We start from the raw sequence: 12,788 nt of genomic DNA, 5'->3' as shown, positions 1-12,788 counted from the left end.
TACTACAATTCAACCCATTCTAATATGAGAATTTTACACTATATTGCCTTTACACGCATATGAACTGGCATCCCAGTCTTAGACCGTAGGGTTCAATATTTTGTTGGCCTACCCTTTGCAGCTATAACAGCTTTAATTCTTCTGTGAAGGCTATCCACAAGGTTTAGGAGTGTGTCTATGGGGGCTGAGCACATCCCTGACAGTACCCCCTCCTCAATGACCCAACAGTTACAAGTTAAAACATGATAGCAGTTCATATATTACCAAAATAAGTAACCACAGATGCAGAGGATCACAGTGGGACAATTGATCACGGATAACATCTCAACTAGTTTCACAGACTAAACCCGTTTGTCGGGAGGGTATCTGTAATTTAATTAGCAGATGATCAAAGAACTATATCATTGCCCAAAGGCATAAACAATGAAAAATTATTACTATGGCATATCAATTGGACACATTTTGTGTAGATAAATGCCGAAAAGCAAGGCTGCTTACCTGTAACCCGGCAGGCACAGGGTGCAAGGCATCACCACCAAGGGAGGTCCCCCACAGCGACTCTGGGGGATAACAAGCATTATGAACTGGAATCTGCATGAATAAAGTAGGGCAAAAATAATAGGTATACTGTGGCTGTGAAAAGCCACAAAATGGTGAACAAGTGACAATTGTGAATGGGGTGGTGGAGAGGGATAGAGGGCTGGAAACTAACAGTGGAAATTAAATGGAAAATAGATGAGTGAATAATAGTGAATAAATAAGCAATATGGACATTGTAAGGGGGTGTGAATTAAAAATCAATCAATTGATTGAACTCAAAACATAATGTGTGGATGTGAAATACAAAAAAGTATTGAAGAATTAGCATGGTGAATGTTAAGGAGAGAGAGAGTGGGTGGCAAGAAAGGGAAGGGGGAATGCAACAGGGAAAAGGGGGAGAAGGCCAGGTGGAAGTCAATGTGGGATAGGGGGAGAGGCCGGACAAGGAAGGAATAGGAGAAAAAAGGGGGGAGGGAGGGGGGGAGGGAAAAGAGAAAAAGAAAGGGGAAGAAAGGAAACAAGGAAGGGGAAAGGGGAGAGGAAAAAAGGGGGGAGGAGGTAAGGGGATGATGACAAAGGATCAAGGAGGAGTGAAGACTAGTGAAAATCTGTGTAAATAGGGGACACAGTATACACCTAGTAATTAGATGCAAAAAGTTTAGGAGTCACAGGAGAGGCAGTTCCACTGCAGGTGAGAGTGCCAGCGTGCAGCTGCAGTGTATAGCACTACAGAGGCAAGGGTTGAAAGCATGGTGAGGCAAATCCACCCATACCAATGTCACCTATAGGGAAGGAGAAGGGTACCGAAAGTTAGATGTGAGCCGTGTGACTCAGGAGCGTTTTTAACACCATGGCAAACTGAACCATGCAGTGATCCTGCTCATCCAATCTGGGGAAAAAAATATATCACCAAGTGGATTGACGTCATGTTCTGAATTCTTCTGAATTCATGGCCTTCGCCCACCTACTGTCAGAAACCATGAATCAGACTGAGACAGAATTACAGTTAAATCACACTTGTTTAATAATATTAATAATAAAAAGGCAAACAGAGTAAAAGTAATGAAAACATAGCCAGAGTTCTGGAACCGATAGTCAGACAAGCCAAAGCGTTGGGAAGCCAGAGATGAGCGTAGTAGAACAGCAAGCAAGATCTGGAGCCAGAAGGAATATCAGCCATGCAAATATTTAATAGTAACACAGGAGAGCATCTCTAGAGATGTGACCAAAGTGAAGGCAGAGATCATCTGGGCTGGACTACTTAAGTAGACAGGACTGTCTAGCAGGATATCATCAACAGGTGAGTCACTGTGGAGAGAAGAGAGCTGGTAATTTGCCAACAGCTGAGCGGCCAGCTTTGAGAAGGAAGGGCTGAGCCCAGCCCTGACAGCCAGGTCTTCTGGACCAACATCAGTGCCTGACCTCACAAATGCGCTTCTGGAAGAACGGTCAAACATTCCCATAGACACATTCCTAAACCTTGTGGACAGCCTTACCATAATGGTTGAAGCTGTTATAGCTGCAAAGGGTGGGAAAACTCAATATTGAACCCTACAGACTAAGACTGGGATGCCATTAAAGTTCATGTGAGTGTAAAGACAGGCATTCCAATACTTTTGACAATATAGTGTATGTGCCCAAAGCCATCCCAATTACATCTAACCTCCTTTATCTATAAACTGAGTAATTCTCCTTCTGTTCTTCTGAAGCCGATCACTCTTACTACTCCAATATTATTTTCCTGCAATGCTGTTATTTACCTTAAGATGGAGAGTTGGTTGGGTGGAATCTGCAATCCAGTTAGTAGAATAGAACCTGATATGCATAATTTGTGCTCACATGTTGGTTTATGTGTAATTAGAAATACTCAGCTGATAAATACTGCTATATTTTGTATGATGTTCTTTGCTCATGTTTGTCGTTACTTTTCTAGATGATCATGTCTTGAAGTCCTCCTGAGGAAGCAGGTTGTTCCCATGTATGAATAGCATAGAGGCAGAAACAAGGTGGATTTGGACCCCCATATAACATATATAGAATATTTAAGCCCCTGGGGAGCTCTCTAAATGAAATAGAGATGTTATAATTGTTTTATTGTACTGTACTGATGTATTTTAATTTATGTTATTAATAAAATTTGGCAATAATATTTTAGGTCACGTTCTTAAGCACCAAAAAAGTCCGTATCCCCCCCCCCTTCCTTTGTCAACTCTGAACCATGTAGTTCACCCCAACAATTTGTCCTGTACGCAATGATTAATTGTGGCTGAATTTCAGTCATGTAAAAAAGAAAATAATTATCCATATAGTTTAGTCCATATGCATAATGCCCTGTACACACGGTCGGACTTTCCGACGGAAAATTGTGCAAACTGATCATGTTGTCGGAAAATCCGATCTTGTGTGGGCTCCATGTGACTTTTCCGTCAGAATTTTCGACACACAAAGTTTGAGAGCTGGATCTAAAATTTTCTGACAACAAAATCCGATCGTTTAAATTCCAATCGTGTGTAGACAATTCCGACGGACAAAGTGCCACCCATGCTCAGAATAAATTAGCAGACGAAAGCTATTGGCTACTGGGCCATTTATAGTATATGTTATATATGTTATACGTTACCACATTCAGAAAGATCCGATTTTCAGTCAACTTTGTGTGACCATGTGTATGCTAGACAAGTTTGGGCCAAAATCCGTCAGACAAAATCTGGTGGATTTTGTTGTTGGAAAGTCTGACCGTGTGTATAGGGCATTACGGTTTAATACAAGTGATAGGTTTGTATAATATATGCAAAATTTAACATAAAAAGATCATAGTCATCATCTCAGCAAGTTACTCAAGAACAAGCTACCTGTGCCTTCACTAAAAGCCATTACAGGCAGAAAATTCTCATCTCAGCGGCGAATGTATGAATCAGTCAACCAGTGACAGCTGTTGATTTGTGAACCAACATTTGAAGAGAAAAGGCCATCTATACAATGAAGCATGTTAATGCTGAAACTATCATAATAAGCCCCAGAGAAAAGAAATACCATTATGAGAGAGACGATTTATAGTAGGTCTGCAAAGGAAATCATCTTATTTTAAAATGCCATAAATTTTTTTGTTGGAAATTCCATCCAGTCAGGAATGTGGATTTATATTTTGAACATTTCTTAATGCAATGTTTTGAAGCACCTATTCAGAGTTTGCTGTAATCCAATAATCTCTCTAGGGTCACTTTGGCTAATAAGCCCATTTGTGCTTCAATAGATTGTGGGTATAAATTAGGTATGAATGTACAGGTTACAAATGGAAGAGGGCAATTTATATCTCTCTTCGAAGAGAAATCACTCAAAAAAATAGAGATATCAAATACAAGAATGACAAAATGAGCGCTTTATTAATGTAGGTACTTCTTTCTTTAGTTTGAGCTCAGAAGCACTTCATTTGACCCTATGGTTTTCACTTTGTGATAATCAGTCCTTGCAAGTCCTTGAGTCTCTACAAATATACATTTTGTGAAGAGTCTTTTTTTTTTTTTTTACAAAATTACTGCAAAGATGTACTGACATTGCAAACACGAGGAATCATTTACCAAAAAAAGTATCTTATGGAGAATGAATAAGACTCTAATTAAACAATAACAGTTTGACAGACAGCAAAAATCACACACACCCCTTCCCCACAGCAATACACAATGTTTCTTACTAGCTGTTAAATTTCAGACTTTATTTGATCCTTGGTCTTATTTTATCATTATGATAACCCTAGGCCTTGGCCAAGTGTTTTTCTAAATGTATTAAATTAACCTTTGCCATCTCTGCTGCATGGCTAATCCATGAATAAATATTATTATTCTAAATCAAAAGTAATTTAAAAGAATTGTGTGCGCTCAGAGCATGATATTTCATAAATGAAATGGACTAGCATTGATATTACCTTGATAAATATAAACCTATAATAATGAAAAATGTTTTAATCTAAAGCCTCATACACACGGTCGGACTTTGTACAAACTTTTCCGTGGACTTTTGTACAAAGGGCGTGGTCCACAAGTTTGTATTGCATACACACGGTCGGACTTTTTGACAACAAACACGAACGTAATGACGTCACAACGTACTGACGCCGCTTTAAAAGAGGACGTTCAATGACTCCAGCGCCACCTTTGGTGAACTTCTGTATTGTAGTCTGATCATTTGCATAAGTTCTGAGCATGCGTGTTTGTACCTTGTACAAAAGTCCGATGCTTTTGCGTACACACGGTCGGACTTTGCTCCATCGGACTTTTGTTGCCAGAAAGTTTGTCCGTTCGCACAGCCAACAAAAGTCCGATGAAAACAGAAAAAGTTTGTCCGATGGAGCGTACACACAGTCGGATGTTGCTCCAAAACAGCTAATTTGCATGTTTGTTGTCAAAAAGTCCGACCGTGTGTACGGGCCTTAAGGTAGTGAGCAGTACCTGCAGAATTACAATAATGATCCCTAGCAAAGCTCCTTAATGTTTTTGTGGAAAAATGGTTACTGATATGGGGCCATTTTTGAGCCTGGTGATAAGTCACAGAGGCATGAAGCACTTCATTGTGGCCAAGGATGGAAGCTGTGCCTACTTGTGGCATGCTTTTGAATCTGGGACTAGAACTGTAATTTGTTAAGTACAATTTGGTGCCCTAAGTTGCTTCATGTACATAAGCTTTCATTTTGAACATTTTTCCACTACAGGTTTACTATATTTTCCAAGTTTTCTGAAAAATCTCTATAACTGACCTTGTTCTTGTTCTTACTTACTGCATTCTCTGTGCACTGCCAAATGTATTTTCAAGCACTTCTAGAAATGCTGGCATAACTAGCAAAATGCTAGTTTATAGTCAGCTGCCAATCAGTGCATACATTTAACATCAATATTTTAAGCATTGAGAATGAGATGTAAATATTTTGGTCACAAAAAGTAGTAGTCAAGAGGGGAATATTCACAGTTAAATAGAGAAGCAACATCTTTATGAAACGTTTGGGGACCCGGGTCCTGCCCCAGGGGACATGTATCAATGCAAAAAAAGTTTTAAAAATTGAAGTTTTTTTCGGGAGCACTGATTTTTATGATGCTTAAAGTGAAAAAAAATGTGAAATATTCCTTTAAATATCATGCCTGGGTTGTTTCTCTAGTATGCCTGTGAAGTGACACGTGTTTCCCGTGTTTAGAAGAGTCCCTGCACAAAATTACATTTCTAACGGAAAAAAGTCATTTAAAACTGCTTGCGATTTTGATGTAATGTCTGGTCCCGGCAATATGGATGAAAATCATTGAGAAAAATGGCATGGGTAACCCCCTGCTCATTACCAGCCCCTTGTATGGATATTAAGGGGAACCCTGTACCCAAACAAAAAAAAGGAAAGGCGTGGGGTCCCCAGGCCCTATATACTGAGAACAGCAGTATACAGGCGGTGCAAACAAGACAGAAACTGTGTAGGTTTGTTGTTAAGTAGAATCTGTTTGCAGTTTTGAACTGGTGCATTTTTAAAGTGTAGCTCCAGTCAAAAAATCTATTTTTAAGCTTTTTGGAAAACATAGGGAAGGGTTATCACCCCTGTAACATTTTTTTTTTTTTGCTCTCTGTGCACCCCTTTAGAAGATTTCACCTCACTTTCTGTCCCAATGACAAATGTTTTGACAAATTGTTTTTTTTAGTAAAACAAGGATTGGGATAGAGTATCAGTGAAGAGAAGACACGTTTTCCCCATATCAACTCTTACAGGAGAGAATTTCCATTCCTAGGGGTAAATTTCATCTCACTTTCTGTTGTCTCCTTCCGTTTGTAGGAGATGTTTGAAAGTAGGGGCCTGCCCTATATGCTCTGCATAAATATGGGCCTAAGATGTTGGTGTTGCCACAACATAGTAAGCCCTCAAAGTGACTCTTGGTAGGTGCTGAAACACCTTGCTGTGGACTATTATATCAAGAATTGTAATTGCATGCCATTGTTGAACAGTGGTAGAAAAATTGGGCCTTTGGTGGTTGTGGTGGTGGTGCTGGTGCTGGTGCCATAACATTATAAGTCCTCACAGTTACTCTTGGTGGGCGCTGGAATGGGCCCTGCTGTGAAATATTATATCAAGAATTGGGCCTTAGGTACTGGTGCCACAACACTGCAACACCTCACAGAAACTCTAGTTGGAGAGCAGCAATGAGCCCTGCTGCAAAGTATTGGATCAAAAATTGAAATTACATGCCCCTGTTGAACAGAGGCTGAAAAATTGGGCCTTAGGCACTGGTGCTGCTGCCACAACACTGCAACCCCTCACAAATATTGTAGTTGAGTGCAGCAAAGAAACCTCCTGCAAAATATTGCATCAAAAATTTTAAATACACGCCCCTGTTAAACAGGGGCCTAAAAATTGGGCCTTAAACACTGGTGGCGGCGCCCAGAACCAAAAATGTTCTTTCAAGCTATCAGCATGATCAATGAGGAGGAAGAGGATAGTCACACAGCAGCACTAAATGTTCGTTGCAAAAGAACGCTGGATGCAGGACAGGCCAGTAGCTCAATTGCATACTTTGCAAGCTCTGGCCAGTGATCCATCTTCAAGACCCAGTAACCCAGAGAATTTTTCGAAGGGAAAGGTGTCCAAGTCTGATCTTGCCTCTAGGTATTCCTGCACCATGTAAATCAGGCGCTGGTGATAGTTGCTGGAACCAATCATACCTTGGGGCTGCGGACTAAAAAATTGTCTGAACGCATCGGTCAGATGGACACCTTCTCCACCGCTCCTTCTGTGACTGACCGAAGCCTCAGCAATACATTGCCCAGGACCAGGAATTTATAACCTCCCAGTCTCTGGGAACGCGTTGCACAGACCTTTCTGCAAGGCCTCCCGGAGATGTCTCATCCTCTGCTCTCTCTGCGACGGCAAGATAAGGTCCGCAACCTTACCCTTGTAATGTGGATCAAGAAGGGTTGCCAGCCAGTGATGATACCTCTCCTTGATTTGATGAATACAAGGATCCTTCCACAGGTTTTACAGGATCAGGGAGGCTATGTAGTGTAGGTTAGCGGAGGCATTCAGTCCGGAGTCCTCTGGGTCACTAAGGACGACATGATCCACAACCACCTCCTCCCAGCCACGTACAAGTCCACGGGTTTCTTGGGACTGTAAATGATCCCTAAAAGACTTCTGCTGATGCTGAATGCCAGGCTCCACCTCCATGCTGACACAATCCTCCTCCTCATCCTCCTCCTCTTCCTGTGTGATCTGCGGGCCAGCAGGAACACTGTCTGGATAAAGGGGGCCTTAAGAGGTAAGGAAGTCCTCCTTTTCCTGCCTCTGTTCTGTCTCAGGTGCCCTGTTCATTATTCCACGCAGCGTATGCTCCAACAGGTGGACAAAAGGGACAGTGTCACTGATGCATGCACTGTCACTGCTCACCATCCTCATGGCCTCTTCAAATGGTGACAGGACAGTGCATGTATCCCTGATCATGGCCCACTGGCGTGGGGGAAAAAAACAAGCTCCCCAGACCCTGCCCTGGTGCTGTAGTTACACAGGTACTCATTGATGGCCCTCTGCTGCATGTGCAGCCGCTGCAGCACGTCCAATGTTGAGTTCCATCTGGTGGGCATGTCACAGATTAGGCAGTTCTTGGGCAGGTTAAATTCCTTTTGGAGGTCAGCCAGCCAGCCGAGCACTGGCATTATATGACCAGCAGAAATGCAAAAAGACTTCCTGGGCCTGCCTCAGGAGATCATGTACTGCCCAAGAACCGCTGCACCACCAAGTTAAGGACATGAGCCACATAGGGCACATGGGTCAGTTGTCCCTGTTGAGGGAGGAGAGGAGGTTGGTGCCATTGTCGCAAACCATCATTCCTGGCTTAAGCTGGTGTGGCATCAACCACCTCTTAGCCTGCCCCTGCAGAGCTGACAGAATCTCTGCCCCAGTGTGACTCCTGTCCCCCAAGCACTCCAGCGCAAGCACCGCATGGCATCTTTTTGCCTGTGTACTTGCATAGCCCCTTGAACACCTATGGAGCACCGCTGGTTCCGAGGACAAAGCACAGGAAGAGGCCATGGAGGAAGAAGAAGAGGAGGGGGTGGAGGGGAGAGGTGTGTCACAATCACCAGTAGTAGCATTTTGGACGCGTGTTGGCAGAACAACCTCAAACAGTACTGCACCTTGTCCTGCATCCTTCCCAGCTGCCAGAAGAGTCACCCAATGTGCCATGAACGATAGGTAATGTCCCTGTCCATGCCTGTTGGGCCATGAGTCAGCGGTAATATGCACCTTACCACTGACCGCCCTTTCCAGCGAGGCCAAGATATTACCTTCCACATGCCGGTAGAGAGCCGGAATTGCCTTCCGTGATAAAAAGTTGTGTTTGGGAATCTGCCACTGAGGAACTGCACATTCCACAAACTCACGGAAGTGGGCAGAGTCTACCAATTGAAAAGGTAGCAGTTGAAGTGCTAGAAATTTAGCCAAGCTAGCATTCAACCGCTAGGCATGTGGATGACTGGGAGTGAACTTCTTTCAACGGTGCAGCAGCTGGGTCAGGGAAATTTTCCTGGTACAATCAGATATCAGTGTACCGATAGCAGATTGTCCTCAAGTACTTGGCTGTGACACACCTAATTCTACACCTTCATTACTCTCAGTGCAGGTTTCAGAGAGGACCGAAGGTATAGTGGGGTTGGAGATCCCAGCTGATGAGGAGCAAGGAGAGTCCTGTTTTTTTCTTTGGTATGGGTGTTTTAGGTACGCTTGCCAATGAACTGCATGGCAGGTTGACATATGGCTGGTCAAGCATGTGCTGCCCAAGCTGCTGATATTTTGACCAAGCGAGATACGCTTGAGACATATGTTGCAAATAGCAGCGGTGCAATCTGATGCGCTCATCTCAAAAAAGGCCCACACCAAAGAACTTTTGGAATAACACGCAGAGGCAGCGCCCTGCACATGCGGAGCTATGCAGTGTGATGCAGTTGGTGTGCTGCCCTTAAGCTGGCCCCTGGAGGGCATCCTGCTTCATTGGAGATGTGCCTCCTCCTCATCCTCCTCTCTCCTATCAGGCACCCACGTGGAGTCAGTGACCTCATCATCCCCTCCCTCCTCATCACTGGAGCAAACCTGGCAGTATGCTGCAGCTGGGGGAACATGACTGTCAGATTGCTGTCCTTCTTGGGCATCCCCTCTCTCTGGGCTCATGTTACTGCCTTCCTCTAGCTGGGTATCATCATCAGAGCCTTCAAAACGCTGGGCATCCTCATGGAGCATGTACCCAACACTGTGCTCAAACAGTTCGAGGGACTCCTCGGGAGGACATGGTGGGACTAGGAAAGGAGTGACTGATGCCATTGAGCCGAGGGAAGAGGCCGTGTTGGCAGCTGCTTTGCCAGTACCCTGAGCCTGGTGAGAGAGGATAAGGGGGATGATGACAGCTCGGTCATCCACTCTACCAAGTCTTCGCCACGTTGCAGCTCAACTCGTCCAGCTGCAGAAAATAAGGACAAGCATTTCCCATGGCCACGTGCTGGTGAGGATGCACTGTGTCCACAACCAGCACTTTTGCCTTTGGACACAGAGCCTGCTTGCCCTCTTTTATTGGCTCGTGATTGTCTGGCCTTCCAGACATACTAATGGCCTGCAGGGAGATGTAGCTGCACAAAGCTGGGACGTATATACTGATAAACAGCAGCTAGCAGAATCAACTGCATGCCTGTAGGATTGTTAGTATGAGAACACCAGAAATTGGGGTAGCTTTATGTGTACACTGTACAGAGGACACAGTACACCGACTGTAATTACTGCAGCTGCCTGCGGTATAGGATCAGCAGGACACCAGCAATTGGGGTAGCTTTAGGCACATACTGTGCAGATGACACAAAACACTGACTGTAATTACTGCAGCTGCCTGCATATGGTATAGGATCTGAAGAACACCAGCAATTGGGGTAGCTTTAAGTGCACACTGTGCAGATGACACAGTACAAGGACTGTAAATACTGCAGCTGCCTCTGGTATAGGATCAGTAGAACACGTGCAATTGGGGTAGCTTTAAGTGCACACCGTGTAGATGACACAATAAAATGACTGTAATTACTGCAGCTGCCTGCCTGTGGTATAGGATCAGAAGAATACCAGCAATTGGGGTAGCTTTAAGTGCACACTGTGCAGATGATACAGTATACCAACTGTACTTACTGCAGCTGCCTGCAGTATAGGATCAGCAGAACACCAGCAATTGGGGTAACTTTATGTGTACACTGTGCAGATGACACAATACACTAACTGTAATTGCTGCAGCTGCCCGCCTGTTGTTTAGGATCTGAAGAACACCAGCACTTGGGGTAGATTTAAGTGCACACTGTGCAGATGACACAATACACCGACTGTAATTGACTGTAATTATTGCAGCTGCCTGCGGTATAGGATAAGCAGAATACCAGCAATGGTGGTAGATTTAAGTGCACACTGTGGAGATGGCACAATACACCAACAGTAATTGCTACAGCTGCCTGCAGATAGGATCAGCAGAACACCAGCAATTGGGGTAGCTTTAGGTGCACACTGTGCAGATGACACAATACACCGACTGTAATTACTGCAGCTGCCTGCAGTATAGGATCAGCAGAACACCAGCAATTGGGGTAGATTTAGGTGCACACTGTGCAGATGACACAGTGCACCAATTGTAATTGTTGCCTGCCTGTGGTATAGGATCAGAAGAACACAAGCAATTGGGGTAGCTTTAGGCGCACACTTTGCAGATGACACAATACACCCACTTTAATTACTGCAGCAGCCTGCCTGTGGTATAGGATCAGAAGAACACCAACAATTGGGGTAGCTTTAAGTGCACACTGTGCAGGTGGCACAATGCACCGAATGTAATTGCAGCAGCTGCCTGCCTGTGGTATAGGATCAGAAGAACACCAGCAATTGGGGTAGCTTTAAGTGCACACTGTGCAGATGACACAGTTCAACGACTGTAAATACTGCAGCTGCCTGTGGTATAGGATCAGCAGAACATGTGCAATTGGGGTAGCTTTAGGTGCACACCGTGTAGATGACACAATAAAATGACTGTAATTACTGCAGCTGCCTGCCTGTGGTATAGGATCAGAAGAACACCAGCAATTGGGGTAGCTTTAAGTGCACACTGGGCAGATGACACAATACACCGACTGCAATTGCTGCAGCTGTCTGCCCCTGCAGCTTTCTGCCTGTGGTATAGGATCAGCAAAACACCAGCAATTGGGATAGCTTTAGGTGTACACTGTGCAGGTGGCACAATACACCGACTGTAATTGCTGCAGCTGCCTGCCTGTGGTATAGGATCCGCAGAACACCAGCAATTGGGGTAGCTTTAGGTGTACACTGTGCAGGTGGCACAATACACTGACTGTAATTGCCACAGCTGCCTGCCTGTGGTATAGGATCAGAGGAACACCAGCAAGTGGGGTAGCTTTAGGTGTACACCTTGCAGGTGGCACAATACACTGACTGTAATTGCTGCAGCTGCCTGCTTGTGGTATAGGATCAGCAGAACACCAACAATTGGGGTAGCTTTAAGCGCACATTGTGCAGATGACACAATACACCAACTGTAATTACTGCAGCTGCCGGCCTGGGATATAGGATCAGAAGAACACCAGCAATTGGGGTAGTTTAGGTGCACACTGTGCAGATGATACAGTATACCGACTGTAATTAATGCAGCTGCCTGCGGTATAGGATCAGTAGAACACCAGCAATTGGGGTATCTTTAGGTGCACATTGTGCAGATAACACAATAAACCGACTGTAATTACTGCAGCTGCCCTCAAATTAATTAAATACCCTCAAATTATAGCTGAAAGCCAATAATAAACAACATGTTATCTCCTCCGATTCTGAAACATGTCTGGTTGATGAATGGCCACTCAGAAACAAACTGAAAAGTGCAAAGTGAAAAGCGCTAAAAGAAAAATGCAAAAAGAAAAGTGCGAATCAACATTCACGAAACTTCTACTAAAACTTAATTAGCAGAAGGAGTCCAAAGAGTGGCGCTAAAGAGCTGAAAAACCACGTAGTACGTCTAGTACGTCACTACGTTTGTAATTGTTGGTCAACACTTGTGTGACCATGTGTATGCAAGATAAGTTTGAGCCAACGCCCTTCGGGCAAACCCACGCAATTTTGTTGGCGGAAAGTCCGATCGTGTGTATAAGGTCTGAGACTCCATGTAAATTGAGATAGATGTTTTTAGTAATGAGTGCCAGCTTCTAACGTT

This window comes from Lithobates pipiens, unplaced genomic scaffold (genome assembly GCF_037356315.1).
Source record: "Lithobates pipiens isolate NorthernLeopardFrog02 unplaced genomic scaffold, aLitPip1_a1.2 Scaffold_10, whole genome shotgun sequence".
Lineage (NCBI taxonomy): Eukaryota > Metazoa > Chordata > Amphibia > Anura > Ranidae > Lithobates > Lithobates pipiens.
Note: the sequence above shows the minus strand (reverse complement) of the source record.